This window comes from Epinephelus moara, chromosome 1 (genome assembly GCF_006386435.1).
Source record: "Epinephelus moara isolate mb chromosome 1, YSFRI_EMoa_1.0, whole genome shotgun sequence".
Taxonomy (NCBI): domain Eukaryota; kingdom Metazoa; phylum Chordata; class Actinopteri; order Perciformes; family Serranidae; genus Epinephelus; species Epinephelus moara.
Genome location: NC_065506.1, coordinates 16,517,827 through 16,530,924, shown reverse-complemented (window position 1 = coordinate 16,530,924; position 13,098 = coordinate 16,517,827).

The following is a 13,098-nucleotide window of genomic DNA, read 5'->3' as shown; positions in this document are numbered from 1 at the left end:
GAGTGTGGCGATCCGAGCCCGACGGTACCCGACGGGTCGGGCGGGTTTGGTCAAAAATGTAGCTATNTATTTCTCCCTCTCCTCTCGCTAGAAGCGTCGGACCTCCCGCCTCCCGCTCCCGTCTCAAACACGGAGGTCTCCCTCTCCGCGGAGCACCCACAGCGCACGCCCGGCCTGTTAAATAGCCTGTAACCGTAACAACTGTGTGACACAAACTCAGTGCTCAGTGTCATTAAATAATGTCGGGCTCAGTTCAGGTTCGGACAGAAATATGCTGCCCGTGCCGCACTCTAACACACACACACAAACACACGGAAAACTGGACATTATCATCATTATAAAAAACCCCCGGATGCCCCGGACGGGACGTGAAAAGTGGACATGTCCGGTCAAAAGAGGACGTTTGGTCAGCCTAGTATGTGTACAAAGTGTAAGTGACTTTGTGACTTTGTGTTGCACCAACAGTTACAACATATTGTGCATACCCAGGATCAGCTGCTGTGCTGACTTCTATGTGGTGGCAGCAAAACCAGCACCTTTTTCCTCAGAGAGCGAGGATGTGGACACCCTTGGAGATTAAAGGTACCCTACACTCAGTGGCTTTCAGTGAGAATGCCTTCATTTCTATCTCTGTGTTTCCGTCAGTGTCTTTGTCTTTCTGTCCTATGCTGCTCATTGTGACTTGGATTGATTAGCTAATCGAACACTATCTCTCTTTAGGTGCCTTTGGAATATGGACAGACCTATGGGAGAAAGAGCCATTTCACCTCCCTTAATGACTTATAGAAGGTAGGAAGTCTTGTTTGTCAAATCAGATTTGTAGTTCTTAAACATGGGAACATTTGCCACAAATAATTAGCATGACCCATTTAGATTTACTCCGAATCAGATTAGACCAGTCTGCCATCGGTCAGATGAGGACACCAGGGCAGAAATCAAAGATGTGGAGAACTTTGTGGATCTGCTCAAGAACATGCTTCGTCTGGACGTCAGTAAATGGACAACGCCCAGCCTTCTTCTTGAGGATCCATTCATCACCATGAGTGACCTCACTGACAGCTACCCCAACAGCTTCTAGTAGTTCTACATTAAAATGCTCACCAATACAGAATATCTGTGCTGGTGCAAATGGACGAATGTTGATTTAATGATTGATTTCCTTTCAGTGTGAAATCACTCTGTGAAAAGGTGGAAGTCTGTCCGGATTAGAGTTCGAGCTCGAATGGCATGGTTTCAAACACATTTCATCTATGCAGAAGTCCATACAGCGGCTCACCGGAGAGAAAGAAGATGAAGATGAGCCTGGGGGATGAATCTGAAGAGGCTCCAACTGAAGCCCCGTCCACTGAGGTCAACATTAAAGCTGGATGAGACGACAGAGGCTCCAAAAGATGAGGTGGACACACAAACAAAAAGTAAGCTCATCTTTGACTCCTGTTCAGTGGGTCTCAGCTTAGTCATGTCTTATATATAAAAATAAAGAAGAAGGGCTGTGCGCACATCCAAAGACCGTATTAGGTACCAGGTGCAGGACAAACAGGTGAAATCAAAAAAGAAGGAAAGTGTCTGCACACTGAGTTTAAGCTCCCGCTTTTATTTGGTCTTGAGCCAAATAAAGTTCAGGCTAAAAGTTCAGATATTGATGACAAGTAGGTGTTATGTCACCTCCCTGTTTTGATGAGATTGTGCTGTTACAGTATGAAGATAATTAAACATTTAATATTTGCAGAAACTCAGATGACCCATCTCCAGAGAGCAGGACCAGATAAAGAAAAAGAAAAACATACCCTCTGGTGACGATGGCCCAGACCAGGGGCCTCTGTTATAAAATTGTGTGCAGGAAAGGTGACTTAAGGTGACGTACAAACAAAGCACAGAAAGTGCTTACGCACAAAATTGTAACAATGTTAACACAGTGCGCAAGCATGTCCCACGCCTGTTTCCCTTTATAAATCATAATCAACTCAAAATGTGGCGCAGATGAGAGAGCGTCTTGCCCCACCCATAGATGCCTATATATGGCCAGTGAAACACCCTGAATTAATATTCATTAACAAAAAAACAGCACGAAGGAGAGCACGGCAAATGTACAAGAAAAGTAAAAGAAAATGAAACTTCACACAATGTGAGGTTGAAGTTCTTGTTGGGGAGGTTGATAACAATGAAAGACGATGTTGTTTGGTGACTCAATATGGACATTACTAAGGCTAAAAATGCAGTGGAGTGGCAGCTGGTGGCAGATGCTGTAAATGTTGCTGCCTCAGACTGTTTCAGAGGTCAAGAAGAAGTGGTCCGATATAGGTGTTAAGGCTATTTGCGCTGATTTATTTAGACAGAAAACCGAGGGATGTTTGGAGCTGACAGTTTCAGTGACTGTCTGAAATAAACATTCTGAATGAGGGACACAGTTGCCATAGCTGTTTGACAAACAATCTGACTGTCTTGACTCAAATTAGTTCTTAAAATACGTTTTCATAAACAATGCATCACATCCGGACGCTGGCGCAGCAGCAGCAGCAGCATTTGGCTCAAATGCCTGGGGATAGAGGTGTCAAGCAGTAGTGATGCATTTTTCAGCTGTGTCACATTGTGCAGCACAGCACCGGCACAGCTTGGTTCCTGTGGGTGCTTCTTGGTAACGCCGGGCCTAACGTAGCGCAGAGATCCAGCAGCACTGCACGCAGCAGTCAGAATCGGCTCATATGCCACTCATCATCGTTGGCCAGTAGGTCTTGCTGGTCCCTGCCTCCAGAGTTTTTGTTCGTTTATTCATGTTTATCCATTTTTGCAAGTGCGCTCTTCATATATAAAAAGTGAGAGGTCATATCTGTCTTTATTTTACACAATGATGTCAAATTCACACTTCTTCCTTTTCATCTTTCTACACAAGGGTCGCAGTTTCTCATGTCTACAGTCAGAGCTTCCGTGGAAGACCGCACATTTTCCCGGCAAGTTAGATTTTTATAAATCCCAAAGTTTGCTTAGAAAGTGGCGTACGCCACCTTCTGTGCATACGCCTCACTTATAAATGAGGCCCCAGGAAACTGTGTTGCATCACTTCCTTTTTCGATGGTATATCCCATTAGACTTTACGATTCAAGAGACTGAAACCAGGTTTGATCTATGCAGAAATCCAGCTCTTCCACAGAGCAAGAAGATGAAGATGAGCCTGGATGAAGGTGCACCTGCACGTTCAGGTAGACTCATTTATGGCAACTCACACTTCAGATGAGCTGATTTTAAATCAAGTGAGGTCTGATACTTATGAAGCTTAAAATCTGTAACAGAAAGCTTGTATTGCAAACTTGAGATGTGGCGTTTGAAAGAAATTTGCTTTTAGGCCTCATGTAGGATCTAACTGAGGATGCTATTGGGTTGCATTGTGCAAATGAGTACATCTGGCACGGCATGGAGGAAGACTCAACCGACTTCACGGCCGCTATGGATAATGTGCCGCTAGGGGTGCTGTCTGAGGATGAAATACCCAGGAGGTTTCTCTGAGGGGGATGCTGAAGTTTTGATAGAGGATGTGGAGAACTCATTGTTCTTTCTCATTGTTAAAATAGTTATTTCACAGGTCATACTTTTTAAATAATCTTTGATGATACTTTTTAGATAATCTTTGCTGTAAGAAACACGACCTTGCTCTATACCCTGCAGAGGTACTCACACTACAAGATAAACCATTAGCTGCAAGGCTGTGCATGATAATAACTGTTGTGGTACCTACAGCAGCAAAGAACAAACAAAGGATTATCCTGCTTAACGTAATATAATGAAACAATAATGAACCAGCTAGACTTCACATTAATCAGACTGGGACCTGCACAACTCTGCATATGTATAAGTCATGGAAATGTGATGTTAGGAGGGCTAAGTTAGTTTCTTGAAATGCAGATCAAAAACCACCTTAACCCTAAAAGTTTGGTTTAGATTGCCTCATCTGGCCCACCTTTACATTCCTTTATCCCTGTAACAGTATAGGATTTTTATTTGGCCTTACAGCTGTGTGTCTCTCAACAAAATATCACAGTATGCACCCACCACATGGGAATGGTGGACAATTATAAGGAGTTGTGGCGCTCCAACTATAAAGGAGGAGATTTTCCCATTAAGAAATGAACATAGCTGACAACAAGAAACACTTACATTTTCTTACAAATTAGGAAGTCCATCCTTCCACCACTATATCTGTAGACCAGCAGAGCAATTTTCAGGTTTGTAAAAGGTATCTGTATCTGCTTATCTTCGGCAAATTAGGTATTGTCATTAAGATCCCACAGAACTTCTAAGGAGAGAGGAGAGCGCTGCATCTTTAGACAGTTTTAAATCGATGCTCAGACAATAATTCAGTTCCATCTCTTCTCTTCAGTCGAGGGGCTGCATAAGGGAATCACAACAAGATGGATGGTCCATTTCACTGAGATCATTGCTTTTCCTATTGATCGTCCGATGCAGGTCTAGCCTGAGTCCAGACACCGCTGGAGAAATATATACGTAGCGGTAGAGGAACATAACATGCACTCACTGCCTCGAGCTCCCCCACACACACAAACAGATGTTGATACAATGTGGTAGTTCTAGTTAAGCAAGCTGATGGGTCAGAGATGCATTTTAACTGTACTAATACCCATTAGCTGTTCTGTATTGCTTACTTTGCAGAGCCAGTTAGCAATCTGTCTTGTTTTCCTCTGCATCTGTTTTCTGTGTATGCACGCTGCTTTGTCAGACAGCACCCATGCTTTAGTCTCAGCACCACCATGCTGACGAAGACCCTCCATGCTGCTGTAATTGCCCCACAACTTATGCAAAAGGTATGAGGTGCAGCTCTCTCTGGACACTATCTCATACAGGAATGTTTGGTTTTGTTGTCCTCTTTGTTCTGTGTGGAGGAAACTTTCTGCTACAGTGCCCACACAGTATTGAGTAAGCATCTGGAATGAGTCATAGCCCCTCTAATGGAAATCCATTTAGCCTGGTCTGAAGTATAAGTCTGCGCAGGGAAGCATATCGTCACGCTGAACTGAACCCCTAGCTACCTTTCAGCAAAGGGAGGACAGGCAAGCAGCACTCAAGGTGAAAAGAACTCCTAAACAACCGGCAACAAAAGGCTCATTTTGAGGGCAAACAATGAAAAGGAGTAGATTGCAGGGCAGAGTGTTTGCAGCTGATTGCATCTTTATCACAATTTTTTTTAGTATTAACCATTTTCTGACTGGATACACACTAATGATCACATTCTTATTCAGTCAACAGTAAGTGATTGAAAACTGAGTGTCCTCAGTGGAAGAATTATCTGATCTGAGTGAGAAGAGCCATGAAAGCTCCAGAAGATGAGGCAAAATGCAGATCCATGGATCATTAATATTTACATATACTTCAAGCCGGGGAGAATTGTATTTTGAGGCCGGCCTTTTAGTGTAATGTATGCGCTCTGGCTCTTGATTGTGATGCTGCCGCAGCCTTAGAGGCAAACTGTGAATACATTTGAAGTGAATCTTTTAATGGAGACATGAAAGAAGGCCCGTGAAGGTCAGTCTCTCAGTGGTGTTGCTGTGCTCTCCTAAAATGTTTGGGTTAGAAATAAGACTGGCTTCCCTTCCAAAGGGGAGGTTTGGTAATGTATTGACTAAATTGTGCAGTCTTCTCTTTTACCAATGGAAATATGAAGCTTAGTGTTTTCTTTGGACCAGGGGATCATCATTGTAAGGTATTGTTGCTGGTGGATAACAGCACTGAAACTCTGAGAGCTCTTTTCAAAAACAAAGTAATGCACTAGTATTCTGTAACTTACAACATTACAGTAACAAAAAAGGCAGATGCTTTTAGCACTCAAGTGTCCATATCAATGCTATTTACACCCAGGTGTCATTGCAATGTCAAAATATTGTGTTACAGTAACACAAACGGTTTTATTAAGCTATTCTGCTAAAGTTTATGTAAACAGTCTGCATCCAGCAGCTTTATACATCCCACAAACTGATCATAATAACCCTAACTACATCTAAAAATAATAAACCAGCATTGTCTCACACAGGAATTGAACACTGTTCTTCTGTGTGAAAGCCCTGTGCTTGATCCATTCATTTGCCAGCCCCATCATTATTTCCTCCACAAACTGTCGCTCTTTACGCAGTGTGCCACTTGATTTCTGGTGGTGCATTTGTAAGTCTTTCTCAAAATGTACCCCTATAATCTTTGAGAATATCTGAGTTTGACTAATCCTAGATCTAATCATGACCTCTTTGCCCTGATACTAAGCGCTTCTGACATTAACGCATCAGCGTGAGGAGCACTAGCCCATCACAGTACACAGTGGGAGCCATAATACTGCGTCGTAGGGATGGGTGTTAATGGCCAAATAGCTGCAGACACTAAGAAAAAAAATCATGTGTTTCATTAAATGTTTGAACATTCATGATTTCACCAGTCTAGATTTATGAAACTTACTCTGCAACATATCAAAACAATCAAGGGAAACATAAAAGGTTAAGCTATCATCTTGATATTCCATTTTCTCAAGCAGAGGTGGTGTTAGAGTCCCTATTAAAGTGGCACACAACTGCTGAATGAGTAATGAGCTCCATCACTTTTTTCATCTCTTTGTTCATCCCTCTCTTCAACTTTTATCATTTTGTTCTCTCTCACTTTCGCTCTGGGAGTGTGTGTGTGTGTGTGTGTGTGTGTGTGTGTTTGTTCAAAAGATTTTATGATTCATTTACAATTCTGTGCCCTATCTCAGCCACCAATTTATTTTCAAGTCCTTGGAGGTAAATCTGTCACTGACTGGTGATGTGCATTGAAACAACCCCTTACAAGGACAGAGTGGCAATTAGATAAAGATGAAACAGATAGACAGACGGACAACTGGACAGGCAGACAGGCAGATAGATAGATAGATAGATAGATAGATAGATAGATAGATAGATAGATAGATAGATAGATAGATTATCCACTAATTTGGATTTCGATCCCGGCTTCTCCAGTCTGCATATCAAAGCACATTTAGGCAAGATACTAAACTCCAAATTGCTCCTGTGTGAGTGTGTGTGCAGGTGGCACCTTGTATGGTAGCCTCAGGCAGACTAAAAAGGTGCTATACAAGTGCCAGTCCATTGATAGATAATTATTGACTGTAATTATTTTTCTGTGGCTTTTGAATTTTTTTGATCCAGATTGTATTTACAGTATGTGGCCATTGATATATACATATGGAAAATAAATGGTAAATAGAGTGCATAAATCTGATCAACAGTGAATATAAGGCTTCTTTTTCTATCATAAAACCCCAAACTCTCCACTGTGCAAATTCAGTTTGCTGTCCATTTGAGCATCATCCCCCCTGAAAGCTCCTCTGAGTCCATCCAGCAAAAACTCACCCTGAAATACTTAAAAGATAAACACAGGGTTCCAAACACATACAGCATATTTTATTCAGTAGCCATTCACACCGCTCTCCCCATGAAAATTACTCCCCACATTGCCATTCACCACCAACAGAGAATTAGAATACATTATATCATTCACTATATATCCTGATTACCCATTTCCCAGCACTGTGAGCTGTTTTTTAAAGGTAAGTTTTATACCTTTGCTTCTAACGGCAATTGAAAAGATTTTTTTCATTAGATAAAAATTTTACAGTATGTGGAAAATAAAATGACCTTAAGCCTAATTTTTAAAAAGAAGGCTGTTTATGTGAAAGAGGAAAAAGCTGTATAGAGCTGTATAGTCAGAGTGTCTGTGGGGATGACACCTGTCTTATTGCTCTCCAGATGCTCTGCTGTAACATGAGGTCATTTCGAGTCACAATGGGACTGGTCCTTCTTCAGCCACTGATTCTGCCGTGTCTTTCAAAGCCAGACGTCATTACTGCAGCTCTGTGCCTGTGTTCTCAATTTGCTCTAACAAGGCTCACACAGACCACTATAAAAGTGTTGCTTGTCTATTAATATCAGGAATCACCTGCTGTCTGTAAAAGCGTCTGGTTTTGTCTCTATGCTGCTGCACGGTTTAAAGCATCTTTGGGACACTGACCAGAGGAGTTGGCAGGAACAGATTACATTAATTAAATGAATCTGGGGTGAAAAAAAGATAACTGCAGGCTCTTGCAGTTAGTTACATACTAATGAGACTGTATAGTGTGTAGATCAGTTGAGACTCAGAAGGTTACTGCTCCCAACCAAGACACAGTCAGGCACAAAACCCCTTTAAAACTGCAAATTGTTTTTACACTTTGCTCTTTGTGAGGATTAAACAAACAGGATGTGTTGCACTGAGTAGGCTCAGAGATGCCGCTAGGCCGATTTAGTTACCTTTGGACAGAACAAGGCAAGCCAATTCCCCTGTTTCCAGTCAGTATGCTAAGCTAAGCTAACCAGCTGCTGATTTTTTTAAAGAAATAGATATGAAAGTGGTATCAGTCTTCTGATTTAATTTTCAAAAAATAAAGTGAATATCCATATTTCCCAAAATGTCAAACAATTCCTTCAACATAACTACAAAATCTGTTGATGGAGTAGAAGCTGTGGGAAACAAATACATATTGTATGCAAATTAAAAACAACTATGTCAGTAATAATATGTTCAATTTTCAATTCAATTTTATTTATAAAGCCCAATATCACAAATCACAATTTGCCTCACAGGGCTTTACAGCATACGACATCCCTCTGTCCTTAGGACCCTCGCAGCGGATAAGGAAAAACTCCCCAAAAAAACCTTTAACTGGGAGAAAAATGGTAGAAACCTCAGGAAGAGCAACTGAGGAGGGATCCCTCTTCCAGGACGGACAGACGTGCAATAGATGTCATACAGAACAGATCAACATAATAAATTAACAGTGATCCATATGACACAATGAGACAGAGAGAGAGAGACAGAGAAAGACCGAGAGAGATGCAGGACAGACAGTAATGATAGCTTGCAACAACATTAATTTAAGTAAAATATTACAATGTATATGTGTATTATAGGTGATGTATTATAGGAGGTCCCCCTGCAGACTAGGCCTATGTCTGTGTCAACTAGGGGCTGGTCCACGGCAAGTCTGAGCCAGCCCTAACTATAACCTTTGTCAAAAAGGAAAGTCTTAAGTCTCGTCTTAAATGTGGAGACAGTGTCTGCCTCCTGGACTGAAACAGGAAGATGATTCCACAGGAGTTACAATAAAAGTTGTTACATTTGTATGTTTCATACGCATCATATCAACATTTATAAAGTGATGTACTTTGGATTGCATGTGTATTTTCTTATCAGGGGGAGGGGGTGGGGGTGGTGTCCATCACCATGACACCTCGACAAGATGGCTGCCAAGCAGCAAACAGCAGCAGACCACTGTTCGACATCAACAAACAAAAGCTGTAGGGGACAAAATGAATTTCAGGCACTCATGTGTGGAGCAGGAACAAATGCACTCAATTTAAGTTACAAAGCCTTTATTCAAAAAACATGGCTGGCTACATTAAAACATAGACCGGTTTCGACCCTTAGGTCTTCATCAGGGTCCTCCTGCACCCTGATGCGCTGACCCTTTTCTCCAGGAGCACCTGTGTTTTTTCTTGAGTCTCATGATAAAGACAGTCCTCGAGCACACTACCACCTCGTTCTCCAAATAAAAGCTTTATTTTGTAATGACATGTTGGGACATTTCCTGCCGTGTTTGTGGTGACCAAACCAACCAAAACATGATCTTGTTCAAAACCTAATCAAGTGTTTTTTGTGCCTAATGTGTGGTTAACACACTAACCGCAGCATTGTCACCACAACAATAAAAAAAGAAACATAAAGTTTCATAATATCCCCTACATATGAAACGTTCAATCGTAACATATCCCTGGTTTGCAGAAATGTACATTTATTCTGGCAATTTGATTTGTAAAACAGCATCTGACCCTGCTGACCGAACAGAGGAGGGTGGTCAGCAAGGCAAAAGGCTAAACTCCTCGCAGCTCCTCTGATACACTCAGTCTGAATCCGGGTTTACACTTGAGTATGTTACTGATAGAAGGCAAAGCAGTGAAAGCCAGGCTCTGATGGATGCAGCTTTTACGCCGCAGGCTATCAATCAACTCCAGCTGATTCTGAATGCGGCCCACCGTGTGCTGTGCTGTGGCCCGGGGTGAAGGAGGAAAAGTCAGCTATTTCTTGCTGTCTCAGAGTGGGAACCAGCAAGTTAATCACAGAGATGCACAGCCTTTTTCCTTCGGGCCCAGAGCCTTGACGGCCTCCTCACAGTGTTGTGTCTGAGGCGAGCGACAGGCTGGACAAACAGATTGGCTGGAGCTGTATAATGAGGCGTGCTCCTCTCCAGCCAAGAGGCCAGCTAGCCAAACCCACACATAAACAAAAATAAAAAAGTGCTGCAATAATAGGCAATTAGCCTTTCACTGGCAAACTGCAGGCTTCCACTTCTGTCTCTCCTCCTACTACAAGCTGCCCTGTGATTTGCATTAGATCCACCATATCATGAAAAAGTACTGGTTCTTGGTTTGACTGATTTCTAATATCCATAACTATCCAGGCTGCAACAACACAATCGACCACAGACTCAATAGGTCACCCTGTTATCTACTACAGCCCTCCTGCTCCTCATAAGAACTGATGGGGATTGATTCAGCTATTTATCACAAACCTGACATCTATGAGAGCAGCGCTCGCCATCCCACCATGACAGTATCGGACTCAAACACACTGATGGGAGAATATGAGCTGTCCATATCAGACTGTGTCCCATCAGCAGCAGTCTGCTCAGTGAAACCAATGACCTTCATTCAGTCAACCTTGAAAGAAACGAGCTACAGAGATGATAGGAGCAGGAATGGGTGTGATAATGGAGCACCGACTGCTGACTGATGTTACAGGCGGACAGGAGTTCTTGGCTGTAGCCAATGACTGAGAAAACAATAGCCTGGAGTTACAAGAGTGCTCCAATACCATCTAGTGGTGACTTTTAGCGTGGATGCACACATACACACACGCAAACACACACGCAAACACACACAAAAGGTGGAAAGCCAACAAACCTGGAATAAGTTGTAGGAAATGACAAAAGAAAATCTATTTGTACAAAAACTAAAGAGGAGAAACTCTGCTCATCCCACTCACCCAGCACAGCACCTGTTCCAGCGCTTACCCTCAGGAAGCTGCTATAAATCACTGCCCACCCAGACACACTGGTTCAGAATCTGATTTTTACTCACTGCTGCCTGCTGTTTACCCGTCCACTGCCCTCTGGCCAAACTGCACCAGCTGTGGGCTGGCTGTTGGTTGTTTGAAGTTGGTATCTGATGTAGCCTAATGTATATATCATCCATATTCTGTATTATATATAGTGTGTACTGCCTACTGGTGTGGAGTTTATCAGTTACTATATTTTATGAATATTCATTCATTCATTTTCCATAACGGCTTATACTGTTGGGGGTTATCCCAGCTGACACTGGGTGAGAGGCAGGGTACACCCTGGACAGGTCACCAGACTATCACAGGACTGACACATAGAGACAGACAACCATTCACACTCACATTCACACCTACAGGCAATTTAGAGTCACCAATTAATCTGCATGTTTTTGAACTGTGGGAGGAAGCTGGAGTACTCGGAGAAAACCCACGCTGACACAGGGAGAACATGCAAACTCTGCGCAGAGGGGCTCCCCTACCCCGGGGTTCGAACCCTCCACCCCAGGTTTGAACCAGGAACCCTCTTGCTGTGAGGCAATAAAGCTAACCACTGCATCACCGTGCCAGTAAGTTTTATGAATACCGGTGATTAAATTTAAAACCAGTACATGGGCTAGATTGAGAGCGCATTTATATTTCTAGTAAAACATACATTAACCATAATTGTTGCATGTCCTGATAAACCATACAGTGAGTGAAGGCATCAGTGAATAATTAAAAAAATGTTGAATGATTCTTAATTGCAAAAGCTCTTATCAGTCAGGAATAGGCATGGTTTTAAACATTAATAGCTATTTACAGACTGGGCTAAAACACACAAGAGGCCTAATTCTTTTTGCAATAATTCACTACATGCTTACAGTCAAATAGGCTAACTCATAATTTTGGCTCTTACAGCATATTTTTTTGCTGCTTCATCTCATGTGCTGGCTACTCCATGTCTTTGTGAAAAGCCCTGGCTGAAAGACGTTTTAAGGGCTCTATCTGAGTTGTGTATTACACATGAATGTGAGGGAGCACTATATGTCTGTTAAAACACTTTTCAATACCACAGTAGCTCCCTAACATCATGTCACATTGCCTTACCTTGGCTTCTGCTGAAACGACGCCCCTGATGTCCTGTTATTAAACACTGTGAATGTGTGAAAATGTTAGCAGAGCTGTGCTGCCACCCACGGGAAACAAACCACATCTGCTTTGCTGCATGGCTGTTCAAGTGTATTGAATTAAATCAGCATACCTGGGTTGTAATGTTTTGGTTTTAATTAGTCAGTAGCTCGAATACTTGGAGCCTTACACCCTTACATGCACACAGTTAGGTCAACAACAGCTACAGCAATGTGTGTCAGAGACAAACCTGAGGGCCACTGCCCTTAAGTACACTACCTCATCTCCTGAGGCAAAAAGGACAGAGGTGGTTGTCTCCCTGGATGTTGACAGCAGCCCTGGATTAGGACTGACACCTGAATGTTTTAGCAAAGAACACCATCTACTGGAAAACACAAGAAATGCATAACCAAGAGAACCGGGATCCACTTGGAACAGCTGTGTTATAGTGCTCTATTAAATTATATGTTGGTTGGCTATGTAATGCATGAAGTTGAATTTTGCTGTAACTCAAGATCCAGTTTAACCTCAGCCAATCAATGCTTTCTTTACATTCTTTTCTTTATTCAATAGCAGGGAGTAGACCTGGTCGATACGGACACAATCTAGTTACAATACATTTTACCAAGTACCTTGATATCGGTATTATACCGATTGTACGGTCGACTATTGGTGGCTGATTTCTGATAATCATCTGTAATGTGGATATAATGACCAAAAGGGTAAAGGCAAATAATACAACAGCTTAAACAGTCAGGTTAGTACAGAAAATGACACCACTGTACTGTAACGCAGCCTTTAAAACCA